This window comes from Chinchilla lanigera, unplaced genomic scaffold (genome assembly GCF_000276665.1).
Source record: "Chinchilla lanigera isolate Chin_1 unplaced genomic scaffold, ChiLan1.0 scaffold00196, whole genome shotgun sequence".
Taxonomy (NCBI): Eukaryota; Metazoa; Chordata; class Mammalia; order Rodentia; family Chinchillidae; genus Chinchilla; species Chinchilla lanigera.
The window spans coordinates 370,159-383,459 of NW_004955597.1; the positions used below are offsets into that span (position 1 = coordinate 370,159).

General features: G+C 37.7%; 1 protein-coding gene across 1 annotated transcript in view; it reads right to left on the reverse strand.

Moving 5' to 3' along the window:
- Positions 1-13,301, reverse strand: part of Csnk2a1 (casein kinase 2, alpha 1 polypeptide) — a 70,512-nt gene that overhangs the window by 43,558 nt on the left and 13,653 nt on the right. Inside the window, 1 exon segment of the mRNA XM_005414727.2 lies at positions 1,480-1,509. The gene's annotated coding sequence lies outside the window, so the exon portion shown is untranslated.

Consider the following 13,301-nt stretch of genomic DNA (forward strand, 5'->3'; position numbering starts at 1 on the left):
AAAAAAAAAAAAAAAAAAAAAAAACCAAAAAAAAAAACCAAAAAAAAAACCCCCAAAAAACCAGCCCTTTCACTGATAACTAAAGAGAATGGATGAAACACATATATTCTTTCACTCTTCCAAATGTGAAAAGAAAATGGAAACCAAGGAGCAAGGAAGCCCCAAACGCCTTGCTAATCCCTTAATTCGGTTGTGATACAAACCAAAGGCTGAGGCCATCACAAGATGAGAAGTCTAATAGAAGACCCTCCTCTAATATGGGACTTGGAGGGCTACACCCATAGAGTAGGAGTGAAAGTGAATGGAAGGTCCAGAGAGGAACTAAAGGTCTACTGAAAAAGTATCATATCTTAAGCTTATTTTAAGATGGTCCCTGGATACCAGAAAATAAAGTACCTGGTGGAAAAAAAATTGCCTTGCTGTGGGCCTTAACCTTGGTTCTTCATACTGGGTCCTAGATGCCTATATTTTTCTAATGAAAATATGTAGTATAACAGTAGCTGGCTGTACCTCTCAGTAGCAGGCTGAGGGAATACAGGAAGCAATCTTTGTGTTTACCCACTTGGCACAAAGAACAACAAGGTGTATGCACATGTGTCAAACTGTTAACAAGTGAGTTTTACTCACATTTTGTGCCGTGTTACATTTTTGTGTATTTATAGTTATTTATTAAAAGTTTTCTTTTTGATTTTTCTTGTACAATTAGCCCAATTCAGTACAGTACCACATGAAAATCTGCTTTTACAGCTCTGTGAAGAGGATGAAAGTGAGTCATAGTATTATAGACAGCTAAATTAGGTAGAAATATTACAGGCAGTCAGACAGGGCTAGGCCCTTGAAGAAGTCAGTGCAGAAGATGAGAACACATTACAACTGTGGGTGGAGGCACATTTGTTGAAGGCCAGGCCTGAAGAGAAAGATGAAATGACTATACCTACTTCCTCAGGGATAAACATTACTGACTGATGGGGCTGGGGATTTAGCTCAGCGGCACAGCGCCTGCCTGGAAAGCACAAGGTCGTGAGTTCGATTCCCAGTGAGGGAGAGGGAGGACAAAAAACACAAAAACATTAATGACTGATATTCTAAATAGGTATCAATTACCTAGGTGGAGGACCAGGACCTTGACCCAGGAAAGGTCCTTCTTTCCATGTACACTTGCTTCCCCATTGGATCAATATTACCTTCATGACTGTCTTGGTTACTTTTCTCTCACTGCTGAGACAAAATGCCTGACATTCAAAATTAAGGGAGGAAAGGTTTATTTAGCCTTTAAACCAGTTTCCAGATACAAAGACAAGCTTATTTTTATCATTTTACAACTTGAACATTTTAACACAGGTTTAACAATGCTTAAGAACCAGTATTCAGTCTATCAACACACTACACATTGGAACCATAACATTCTGCCTCTGCCCCGTTTTATGCAAAAGACATTTACTCCAGGGCTGGGGTTATAATCCGTGGCAAAATGCCTACCTGGCAAGTACAAGGTCCTGAGTTCGATTCCTGTTACCAAAAAAAAAAAAAATAAAAAAGCACTTAGTTCATCTGCAAGTATTGCCAAAGTCCTAACAGTTTCAGCACTGCTGAAAAGTCCAAGTCAAAAGTCTCCTCTGAGAGGTAAGGCAAACTCTTAGCTGCAGTAGCCCCCTTACAAATGAAAAGTTAGACATTTCCAACATTCATTGGCACAAGATAAACATTTTCCTTCCAAAAGTTACAAACAGGGGGATACAAAGGACTGGGATCAAAGCAAGTCCAAAATCCAGCAGGGCAAACATTAAGTCCTGTAGTTCCATGTCCAGCATCTGAAGCCACCTGTGGCAAATTGTGAGCTCCAAAGGGCTCGAGTGACTCCACCCTTATGGTACTTCCGGTGGTTACAGCTCCCATGGCTTCTCTCTTGGGCCTGCTTTGTTCCCTTCCTTGCAGGTTTCCCCAGGCAATCCATGTTCCTGGCTTTTCCAAACTTCTGGGGTCTCCACTGCACCTTTGGTTTCACCCTCACAGCTTCCACACTGCCCTCTCAGGGGCACACTGCCTGACCTCCCAGGCCTTTTGAAATCAGGGTGGAAGCTTTTTGAACCCCATAACTCTTGCATTCTGCATGCACCTAAAACCAGCACCAGGTGGGTGATGCCAAGGTCTGCTGCTAGCTGGAACAATAACCAGGCTTTCCTCTCTCTTGGCTGTAGGGGTTGAGTGCCTGCACTGCTCAGTACTGAATCTAATTCTGAGGAACAAATTTTCTACACTGCCACCATTCTGGTACACAGGGCTTTTGTCTCAGAGCAAAGTCTTACTTTTCCAGTTTTGAGGCTGCAAAGGATAGAGTCTTGCTGCTTCTTGTGATGCCCTCAGGCCACCTTTTATATTCTATTCCTTCTCAGTAATCAAGATTTCCTCAGCTCTACATTTGCAGTCCACATCTTTACTGGAGCTTCCTTTCTAGTCAAACTCATAAGGTTTTAAACCATCCTGCTGGACTCTTTGCTCTTGACTCTCAACAAAGATTTTGCTAAAAGCTCACAACAAGAGCCATGCCACTGCCTCAACATTCAATTGCCTTAAAATTTTTTTCAGCCAGATTAATTAGTCCGTGGCCCTTAATCTCAGTCTCAGGCAAGGTCTCTGGATACAAGCAAAACAGACAAACTTTCTGCCAATCCGTAACACACATCGTCTGGAGTCAACAGACAATGCATTCCTTTTTCCCAGCAGAAACCTCCTGAGAGATTTTTATTGGTTTTCTGGTCTTCTGAGCTCTGACCAGAATCTCCCATACAGAACATTCTAAGGTTTTGCAGCTCTACTCTTTCAGGTAATATCTCTAAACCTTTCCAAACACTTCCTACAAGCCATTCCCAAAGGCTCTTGTACCACGTGGTCAAGTATAGTCACAGCATTGACCCTATTTCTCTGGTACCAAATTCTGTCTTGGTTACTTTTCTCTCATTGCTGAGGCAAAATACCTGACACTCAAAATTAAGGGAGGATAGGTTTATTTACTTCAAGCTTTGTGGAGGTTTCAGTGTGTTATCAGCTAGCTCCAAGGCAGTGACATGGCACACAAGGGCAACAGTTTAAGACAGCAGAAGACTAGATCAATAGTACCTGAGCAACTATACTTGTAATCTTACTTAGTTGATCGGTTTTGTCCCACCTTATACCCACCTCATGATTATGCTCTATAAAGATTACCCTAAGAAGTAGGGTCTGTGGCAACCCACTTTCTGGGTCCCGTTCTGTCCCTTAGACAGAGCTATCTTTACCTCAAATATTTCCTACTCTTAACCTCCATTGTTCCTTAGAATTCATTCTATTTTGGGGAACACAAAGCTAGCATATCAGACATCTAGCAGGTTGGGAGTTACAATATTTCCCTTATATTATATGATGGTTCTATATCATTCCCGTATCAATCAGATGACATGGCTACCAATTATGACTTAGATCATAAAAGCCAAAGAAGTTAGCAAAATATGACAGAGGAATACAGAATGAAAATCTTGATTCAGATGAGGAAGAAAACAGTAAGGTAAATAAATATCTCACTAGTCAGAATACTACAAAATGGTCATGTATCCCTGAATGACCCAATGTTAGAACCAGTCAGAAAATGTTTTTAGGTTCTTGTCAGGTGAAACCTACTAGACAGAATGCTAACACTGCAATTTGATGTCAAAAGTTATTTCTGATATGCTATATGTTTTGAAATATGCTAATAATAAAATATAAGTAAAACATTCTCTACATATCAATAGTAATACTGAAAAATATAGTTATCATGACACCTCAGTATCTGAACTAAAAGCTTTCAAAGCAGAACTTTATCATTCTTAGCATCAGAATGTAGACTGATTTATGGAGAAGTGACAGATGTGGCATTGATATTTTCAGGACAGTAATGACACTCAAGAGATTTGGTTTCCTCTAAAACTGCCTACATTTTGACAACAAAAAGATCTGCCAAGAAAAAAAAATTCAACAATTTGGCTGCTATTTGCTCATTTTTGGAAAGCTTTGTTTTAAACCACCAAGCAATTTATACACTGTCCGAATACATGGTAAGTGACCAACAGTTTGCATCACTTTGTGGTTGTTGAAGTTTTTGGCAATATATACCAAATAAACCTTCCAAATATGGTATAAAAATATATATCCTGGTAGATGCAAAGATATTTTACAACTTGAATTTAGAAATTTATCCTGGAACTCAGCCACAAGATCTTTATTCCTGCAGTAATAAACTGGCTGACTTTGTGAACAGGATTGTTGCACTTATTTCAACAAGTAACCCAAGTGTCACATAGGACAACTGGTTCACTAGTTACCCACTGATGTTACATTTTAAAAGTAGCTCAGTTGGCCATCATAGGAACTATCCGCAAGAACAAACCTGAGACTCCTTATAAAATTTGCAAGTTCACAATGGAGAAATGTATAGTACAATCTTCAGATTTCAGAACTTAACATTGGCCTCTCCTAGATGGTAAAGAAAAACAAAGTAGTACTGATACTGCCAACATTACACCATGATGATAAGATTGGTAGTGAGGCTGGGCGTGGTGGTATATGCCTGTAATTCTAGCACTTGGAAGGCTGAGGTAGGAGGATCCTGTGAGTTCAAGGACAGCCTGTGCTACATAGTGAGTATGAGGCTAACTAAACTACATGTTGAGACCCTGTCTCAAAAAAAAAAAAAAAGATTACCAGGGAATTCTCAACACAAATGAGGGCAGAAATGGTCACATTTTACAACAAAAGGTGGAGCAGATGTTACACAGCAACGATGATTGTCACCTGAAACACAAAGTGTTGTCCAATGGTGGTTTTACTTGATCCTAAACATGTCAGGCATAAATAGTACTGTATGTTAAGTTTTTTTTTTTGTACTGGAAATTGATCCCAGGACCTCATGCTTGCCAGGCAGGTGCTGTACCACTGAGCTAAATTCCCAGCCCTAGTATCATACTTTAAAAAGAGAATAAAAAGCACAAAGTATCACAGAGAAATTTTCTTAGAGGATTGGGACTGGAATTGATAAATGATTAATTACAACAGAAGCACAGTATGTATCTGCCCAAAGAACTCCTCAAAAGAATTCTGGAGCAGACTGGTAAACAGATCGGTGAAACATCACAAGAACCTCCTAAGAAATAGGAAGGGCCGGGGATATAGTTCAGTGGCACAGCACCTGCTTGGCAAGTGCAAGGTTATGTGTTTGATTTCCAGTCCAAAAAAGAAGAAAGAAAGAAAACAGGAAGACCAGCAAGATGTCAAGTATGTCCTACCAAAGACAGGAAAACAAAACATACTTGCTGTCAGTGTAAGCAATACTTGTGAATGGAACATGCTATTCTTATGTGTGAAAACTGCCTTAGGTGTGGTAACTGAAGCTGTGTCACTGAGCTATAGCCCTGGCAGTAAAGATTATTTTTGTGGTAGAGTTTTATTTGTATTTTCATTGTAGTTCACACAGAAATTATTTTTTTAATTTAGTAAGCAAACAGTTAATGTAGAAAATGTTGATTTTTATTCAACAATATATATTTGATATTTTATTTTATTAATATTTCATTTTCCTAAGTGTACACTGTATAATACAATGTGAAGCTCCTGACAAAGGAAGACAAGAGAGGTGACGGGTATGGCCTGTGAACAGGAAAGGAAAGTTAAGCACACATGCTGTCAATGTAATCAAGACTTGTGTATGAAACATGCTATTCTCATGTGTGAAGACTGACTTAGGTACGATAACTGAAGCAAAGATTATTTCTGTGGTAGAATTTTGTTTGTATTTTCATTGTTATTCACAAAGCAATTTATTTCTGCAGTTATTTTTTAGCTCTTGTAAGCAGGTACACAGTTAATGTTGAAAATGCTGGTATTTATTCTAAATTCTCATTACATATTAAAAAATTAAGATTTTATTGATATCTTATTTTCTTGTTAAATATACACTGTTTAATAAAACTCTTACAAGTAATAAATCATCAACAAAAATACATAGAAGATATAAATGTGGGCGTTATACACCCACCATAACACACCTTTTAAAAAATTTGCCATGATGCCTCTGGAGGTATGATCCCTACAAATAAAATATCAGATATAATGCCCACCTTGTTTCTAAAGATAATTAAAACTAAAAAAAAAAAAGTCTTCAGGAGTAAGAACTCTCAGAAAAAGAATAGACAACAGAAATGACTCACAGAGTCTTCTGATCTCACCAGGCTCAAACTATGCCAATGACACAGATAAACTTCAGAATATCTGCAGGGAATAAGATACTCCAAAATATAACAATAGATTTTTTTTTTTAAAAAAAGCAAAATAGAACTTTTAGCAGGAAGTAAATAAAACGGATCAATTTAGCAGGAAAAGCAACAAAACTAAAAACAAAGTTAATCAACTGGAAAAACAGCTTGAGAAAACATTTTGATATGCTTTTTAACAAGTACTAGAAGAAAAAGAGACAATGGGACAAAGGCACTGTTTTCAGAGTTGAAAATTTCCCAGGAGGAAACAAACATCACTGAAGCTAACAATTTCTAAGTAAAGTTAACAAAAATTTACAACAAAATAGGAGAAAAACCAAAAGAGGAGAATCTGAAAACAGGTAGGGAAAAAAAAACAGATTTCATTTGAACATTAGAACAGCTTATCTTCCAAAGTCAGCAATGAAGCCAAGTGGCGCATGGTGGCACAAGCCTGTAATCCCAGCACTTGGGAAGCTGAAGCAGGAGGATCATTGCAAGTTCAACGCCCACCTGGGCTACATAGTGAGCTCAAGGCCAGCCTGAACTGCATAGCGAGACCCTGCCTCAAAAAAAAAAAAAAAACAGACAGTAACAATGAAGCCAAAGTGAGTATTTGCAGTGTTCTTAAAAAAAAGGCCGGGGCAGGCGGGGGGGTGGGGTGGGGGTGGGGGACGGACAAAAACACCTTGAAATTACAATTCTACCATCTGAAAGACAACACTCTAAACTGGGCTTAGAGGAACATGCATGCAATCCTACCTGGCTGCTCAAGAGGCTGGGGCAGAAGGGTCACAAATTCTAGAATGGCATGGGCAACTTAACAGATCCTGTCTCAAAATTCTATTTTACTTACAGGGCTGGGAGGTTGAACCCAGGGCCTTCATGATGAGCTACAGCCCCAGTCTCCTATTTTTTTCCAGACAGGATCTCACTAAGTTTCCAAGTTGCCTGAGCTGGGCTCAAACTTGGCGATCCTGCCTCAGGGTCCCTGAGTGCTGGGACTTCAGGCATGCACCACCAAGCTTGGCTTCAAAATAACATTTTAAAAAGGGCTCGGAAGGGGCTGGGGATTTAGCTCAGAGGGACAGTGCCTGCCTGGCAAGCGCAAGGTTGTGAGTTCGATTTCCGGTACTGGAAAAAAAAAAAAAACCAAAAAGAAAAAAACCAAAAAAAAAGGGCTGAGACGCGGCTCAGTGGTGTAACACATGCCTAGCATGTACAAGACCCTGAGTTCAATTCTCAGTACAAAAAACAAATAAAAAGATCTACCCAAACCTCAACAAACAAAAACTTTAAAACTCCTAGTAAGCATGTATTTCTAAAGAAAATTACTATATAAAATAACAATGCTGTGGATCTTTAAAACACAAGATTTTAAATACATGAGAACAAAAGCAAAACATAAAGATGTCATTAAAGTGGTCTCGATGGTTTTACTATCTGAAATGAAGATAAAATTACTAGACTGTGACAAGTCATCACTACAAATTGTAACATCTATGACAATAGCTAACATGTACTTCCAAACTATAAAGTGGAAAAATACAAAAAGGATGGTAAAGAGATTTAAAGAAAACTCGAAACTCAGAACAGAACAGGAAGGAAAAAGGTGTTACACTGAAATATGACTAATTATATTAAATGTAATAAAGTATCCAGGTAAAAGACAAAGACTGTTAGGTTGGATTAAAAAAGAAATACAGGGGCTGGGGATTTAGCTCTGTGGCACAGCGCCTGCCTGGCAAGCGCAAGGTCGTGAGTTCGATTCCTGGTACCAGAAAAAAAAAAAAAAAAAAAAAAAAAAAGGAAATACAACCAGGTGCAGTGGCTCATGCTGGCTGTTCCAGATACTTAAGAGGCTGAAGTGAGAAGGATTGTATGAGCCCAGGAATTTAAGGCCAACTATGTAGTTAAACTCCACATCATTTAAAAAAAAATCCAAATGAACTAGAATGACCAAAACTATTTTGAAAAGAATAAAGCTAGAAGAACCACACTGTTTTAAGACTTATTACAAAGCTATAGTTATCAAAATAATGTGAGACTAGCAAAGGGATAAAACATAGATCAATGGAACAGAATGAAAAATACATAAACAAACATATAGAAACATATAAAAATATGACCAAGACTTATATACAAAGGTAGTTCAAGAGGGAAAGGACAATTGTTTCGACAGATGATTTGGGAACAGGTGGAGATTAATACCCAAAATCATGAAATTCATGATCTTGTCTTCAACCTAAATTTATGTCCTATGTAAGATAATAATTTGGCCAGGCATTGTGGTACATGAACTCAGGAAGCTGAGGCAGGAGGACTGCTATGAGTTTGAGGCCAGCCTGGGCTACAGTGAGTTCAAAACCAGCCTAACCTATAAAGCAAGAACCTGTCTTTTAAAAAGGAAGAAATACAGAATGAGAGTGAGAACAAGAGAAAGAAGGAAAAAAAATTAAAATAATTTGGACAGAGATAATTCCAGCTACCAATGAGGGAAGACTGTGAGGCCGGGGCCAACTTGGACAACATAGTTACATTCTTTTCTCACAATGGATTGTAGATATAAATGGAAAAATTATCAAACCTTTAGGAGAAAACCTTCTAACCTGGGGTTAAACAGAGTTTGTAGACATGACACTCAAAGCACGATCCATGAAAGAAAAAGAATGATAAACTAAACTTCACTAGCATCAAAAATTATTTCCATTCTGTGGATTATTTAGTATATAAAATAATATGAAAGATACATGACATTGTTAATTATTATTATTATTTTTTTTCCCAGTACCAGGAATCGAACTCATGACCTTGTGCTTGCCAGGCAGGTGCTGTGCTGCTGAGCTAAACTCCAGCCCCCATTGTTAATTATTAGGGAAAGTAAAATTATGAAATTACAGATCAACTAAAATAGCTGAAGTTAAAAAAATTACACCAAAAAATTAAAACACATAGAAGAAATCAACATAACGAAAGACCAATAAGACTGATAAATACCAAAACCTAATGAGGATGCAAAGAATGGAACTAATTCACTCTTAGGGGACCATTCTTGAAGTTTTGCAATTTCTTATAAAGTTAAATAAATCTATATTTACCATAAACCAGGATTACCAATTCTAGGTTATTTGTTCAATAAAATGAAAACCTGTGTTCACACAAACCTGCATGTATTTATAGCAGATTTATTCAAATTGTGAAAAAATGTGGAAAAGCCAAGATATCAAACAGATAAATGGATAAACAAATGGAGGCACAAAAACAAAAATAGAATACTCCTCAGGAACAAATTAAATTACTGACCTATGCAACATGAAATAATCTTAAGTGTATTTTATTAAGTGAAAAAAAAAAAAAATCAGACCTGAAGACCATGTATCACGTATTTTCAAGTTAGAAAAAGACAAAATCACAGAAATGGAGAACAAATGACTAATGGCTCCATGGCAATGAGACAGTTCTGCATAGTACTGTACTGTAAGGTGATTTTGTAAAAACTTACAGTATTGCATATCACAAGTGCCCATTAAGATCCAAATGCCTAGTATTGACTGTTGAGAAGAACCAAAAGCAGCAGGGTCCAGAATTTGGCTCCTAAATACCATTTTCCAATAAAAGGAAAGAGGGCTTATTGGAAAAATGGCTGAGTCTAAGACTGAGGCAGGAAAAATATCAGACAGCATGGAAAACCTTGCAGTCAAAAGGACATGGGAGCCAACTTGAAGGAGTGACAATGGTTAAAAGAGGAACAATGTAAACAAAATAAACAAGAGTACTGGATTGTATCTCTTTTGTTGTACTCAACATACACCTTTTAAGTCTGTACTCAACTGTATGTACCAATCAATGTTAATTTCTTAGTTCTGATAAAGTATCATGACTATATAAGATGTTAACTTTAGGGGAAGCTGAGTTAAGGGTATATAAAGATTCTACCTTTTCAAGTTTTCTTAAATCTAAAATTATTTCAGGGCTGGCAGTGCAACTCACTGGTAGTGTTTGCCTAGTGTGCAAGACACTGTGGGTTTGATTCCAGCACAATAGTAAAATAAGACTAATGATGATTAATAAAAATTTTAAAATGAAATAAAACCAGGCATGGTAGCATATGTCATTACAACAATCTCAGCTACCTGGGAGATTGAAGCAGGATTCCAAGAGCCAGGCCTAGGAAACTTAAGACTATCAAAAGTGGGGGGGGGGGCAGCGCTGGGGATGTACCTCAGTGGTAGAGCACACTCAGAGTCAAGCCCCCATATTGTGAATAGTTTCAACATTAAAAGTCAAATGCTAAAAATACCAGGTACTAAAAGAGGATATGGAACAACTGCTATTCTTGCGTTGCTAGTACGAATACAAAATAGTACAGTATAGCCATTCTAGAAAAGTCTGACAGTTTCTGAAAATGCTGACCTTATACTTTTCACATAATCCACTAATCCCACTCAGATACTCATCCTAGAGAAATAAAAACTTAACACTTACAAAGGCCTATATACATGTTTGCCTCAGCACTAATCATAATCACCAAAGAATAGAAACCAAAATGTCCTTCAGGGTTTATTGCTACAAAGGAATCTTACTTACTCGGCAATAAAAAGAAATTAAAAATTGATAAACACAACTTGGACGAATCTCAAAGGTAATAGGCTAAATTAAAGATGTCAGTCACAAAGTACTGCAAAAATAGTTGACTCTGGTTATATGACATTATTGAAAAGATAAAACCATGCATAGTAATTCACAATACTGATTACCAAGGATCAGAGGTGAGAGGTGCATGTGACTACTAAGGGTAACATGCAGGTGATATAATCATTCTGTGTCCTGGTAGTGATGGTAGTTACTCAAATCCACATGTGCTAAAATTTACAAAACTGTACATACATAAAGGAGTCAGTTTCACATCAAGGAAAAAAATTCCATTATATGCTGTCTAGAAGACACATCTAAACCGGCACATGCCTAACATTGCAGCTATTCCAGCAGAGGTAGGTCATTTGAGCTCACAAATCTGAGATCAGCCCAGCCAATACAGCAAGACCCCTATCTCAAAATAATGAGAGCTAGGCTTATAGTTAGAATATATTTCAAAGTATGTAAGATGGGGATAAAGGTAAGACAGGACTTAGAAATTCATAAACATATATACTGTACTAGAAAAGCAAGCTAGAAATGAAGAAATCACACATCTCAAATTTAAAAAGTGGAAACAAACAAAAAGAAATTTGAAAATATAAAAGAAAAATAGAAATCAAAAGCCGGGGCTGGGCATGATGGTACATGCCCATTAATCCCAGCACTCACCAAGCAGAGGCAGGAAGATCACCGGGAGTTTGAGATCAGCCTGGGCTACACAGTGAGTTCAAGACCAGCATAAACTGCATAACAAGACCCTGCCTCACACAAATCAAAAACCCGAGATAAAATCCACATAACATAAAAATCACCATTTTAGGGTACAATTTAGTGGGGTTTAGTGGGTTGACAATGTTGTGCAACTGTTACTACTGATTCTAGAACATTCCTGTCACCTCCCCCAAAGAAACTTTTCATTCTAAACGGGTCACTCCCAAAACCCACCCTTCTGCATTCCCTTGGCAACCATTCCCTTGGCTTTCTATCTCTATGGATGTGGCTATTCTAGACATTTCTTATAAATGAAATCATGCAATGTATGATCTTTGTGTTTGGCATCTTTTGTTTTATCAGCAGTTCATTCCTTTTTATGGTGGAATCCATAAATATCCATGAATATAACCAGGCACGGTGGTACACACCTGTAATCCCAGCACTTGGGAGGCTAAGGCAGGAAGATCACTGTGAGTTTGAGGCCAGCCTGGGCTATGTAGTGAGTACAACGCCAGTCTGAACTACACATCTAGACCTTGTCTCAAAAACAAAGTGTTTCACCATTCATCAGCTGATGGAGATTTGGGTTGTTTCCACTTTTGGATGCTACTAATTTTTTTTCTTTCTTTCTGAGACAAAGTCTCTTTGGGAGGGCTGGGATTATATTATATTATGTACCACCACACTGCCTTGCTATGAATATTTGTGTACAACTTTTCCAGTGCTTTAAAAAAAAATGAGTCAGGGCTTGCTTCAGCAGCACATGTACTAAAAAAATGAATCAGCTGTTAAGCTGAATTATATATTAAAATGTTCATAATTATTTTAAAAAGTGATCATTTCCGTTAATTAACTTTCTTTCTCAAAGGAACAAAAGAAGGGAGGTAGGTAGGTCTGTCAGACTAGTAACAATGATTTCTTGACTCCTGAACTGACAAAAATCTGTTGCATCTGCTCAGCTGTTACTAACAATGGGCTCTTTTAAAACACAAGCACTAGAGATGTCACTTGTAAACCTAGACAACTCTATTTTTGTTATTGCTCTGACTGCTGAAGGCCTCCAAGTTATCAATTCTTGTTCCATACTAAATATACATCTCAAACTACAAATAAATTTTAAAATAATGAAAGGAGAAATGATTGTTTGGACTACACAAATAATGGCAATGAAAATGGAGCTTATCAATGAGCTGAGAGCCCATAAACTCCCTGAAATGTATACAAAGTAAAACACACATGTACATTTTTTGAAAAAAAAATTATTGTAGGTTCAGAGGGATCTGAAAGACCCACAGAATTAGTAATAGCTAAGTTAGACAAGTAGGAAATGTATTTTTTTTTTTTAGACAGGTTCTCACTATGTAGCCCAGGGTGGCCTGGAACTCATGACAACTGGTCTGTCACTTGAGCGCTGGGATTACAGGTGTGTGTCACTACACCTGGCAGAAATGTACATTTTATGTACTTTTGTGTATGTACGATGCTGCAGTTTGAATTCAGGGCCTTGCACACGTTAAGCATGTATTCTATCACTGCGCTTTCACCCCAGAAATGTATGTACATCCATCTCATTAACCCCCCCCAATCCGGAGAGTGCTGAGCTATGTCTCCCACTCTTTTCACTTTAATTTTTAAAATTTTGAGACAGGGTCCCCCTATGCCAATGATGGCAAACCTTTCTGAGCT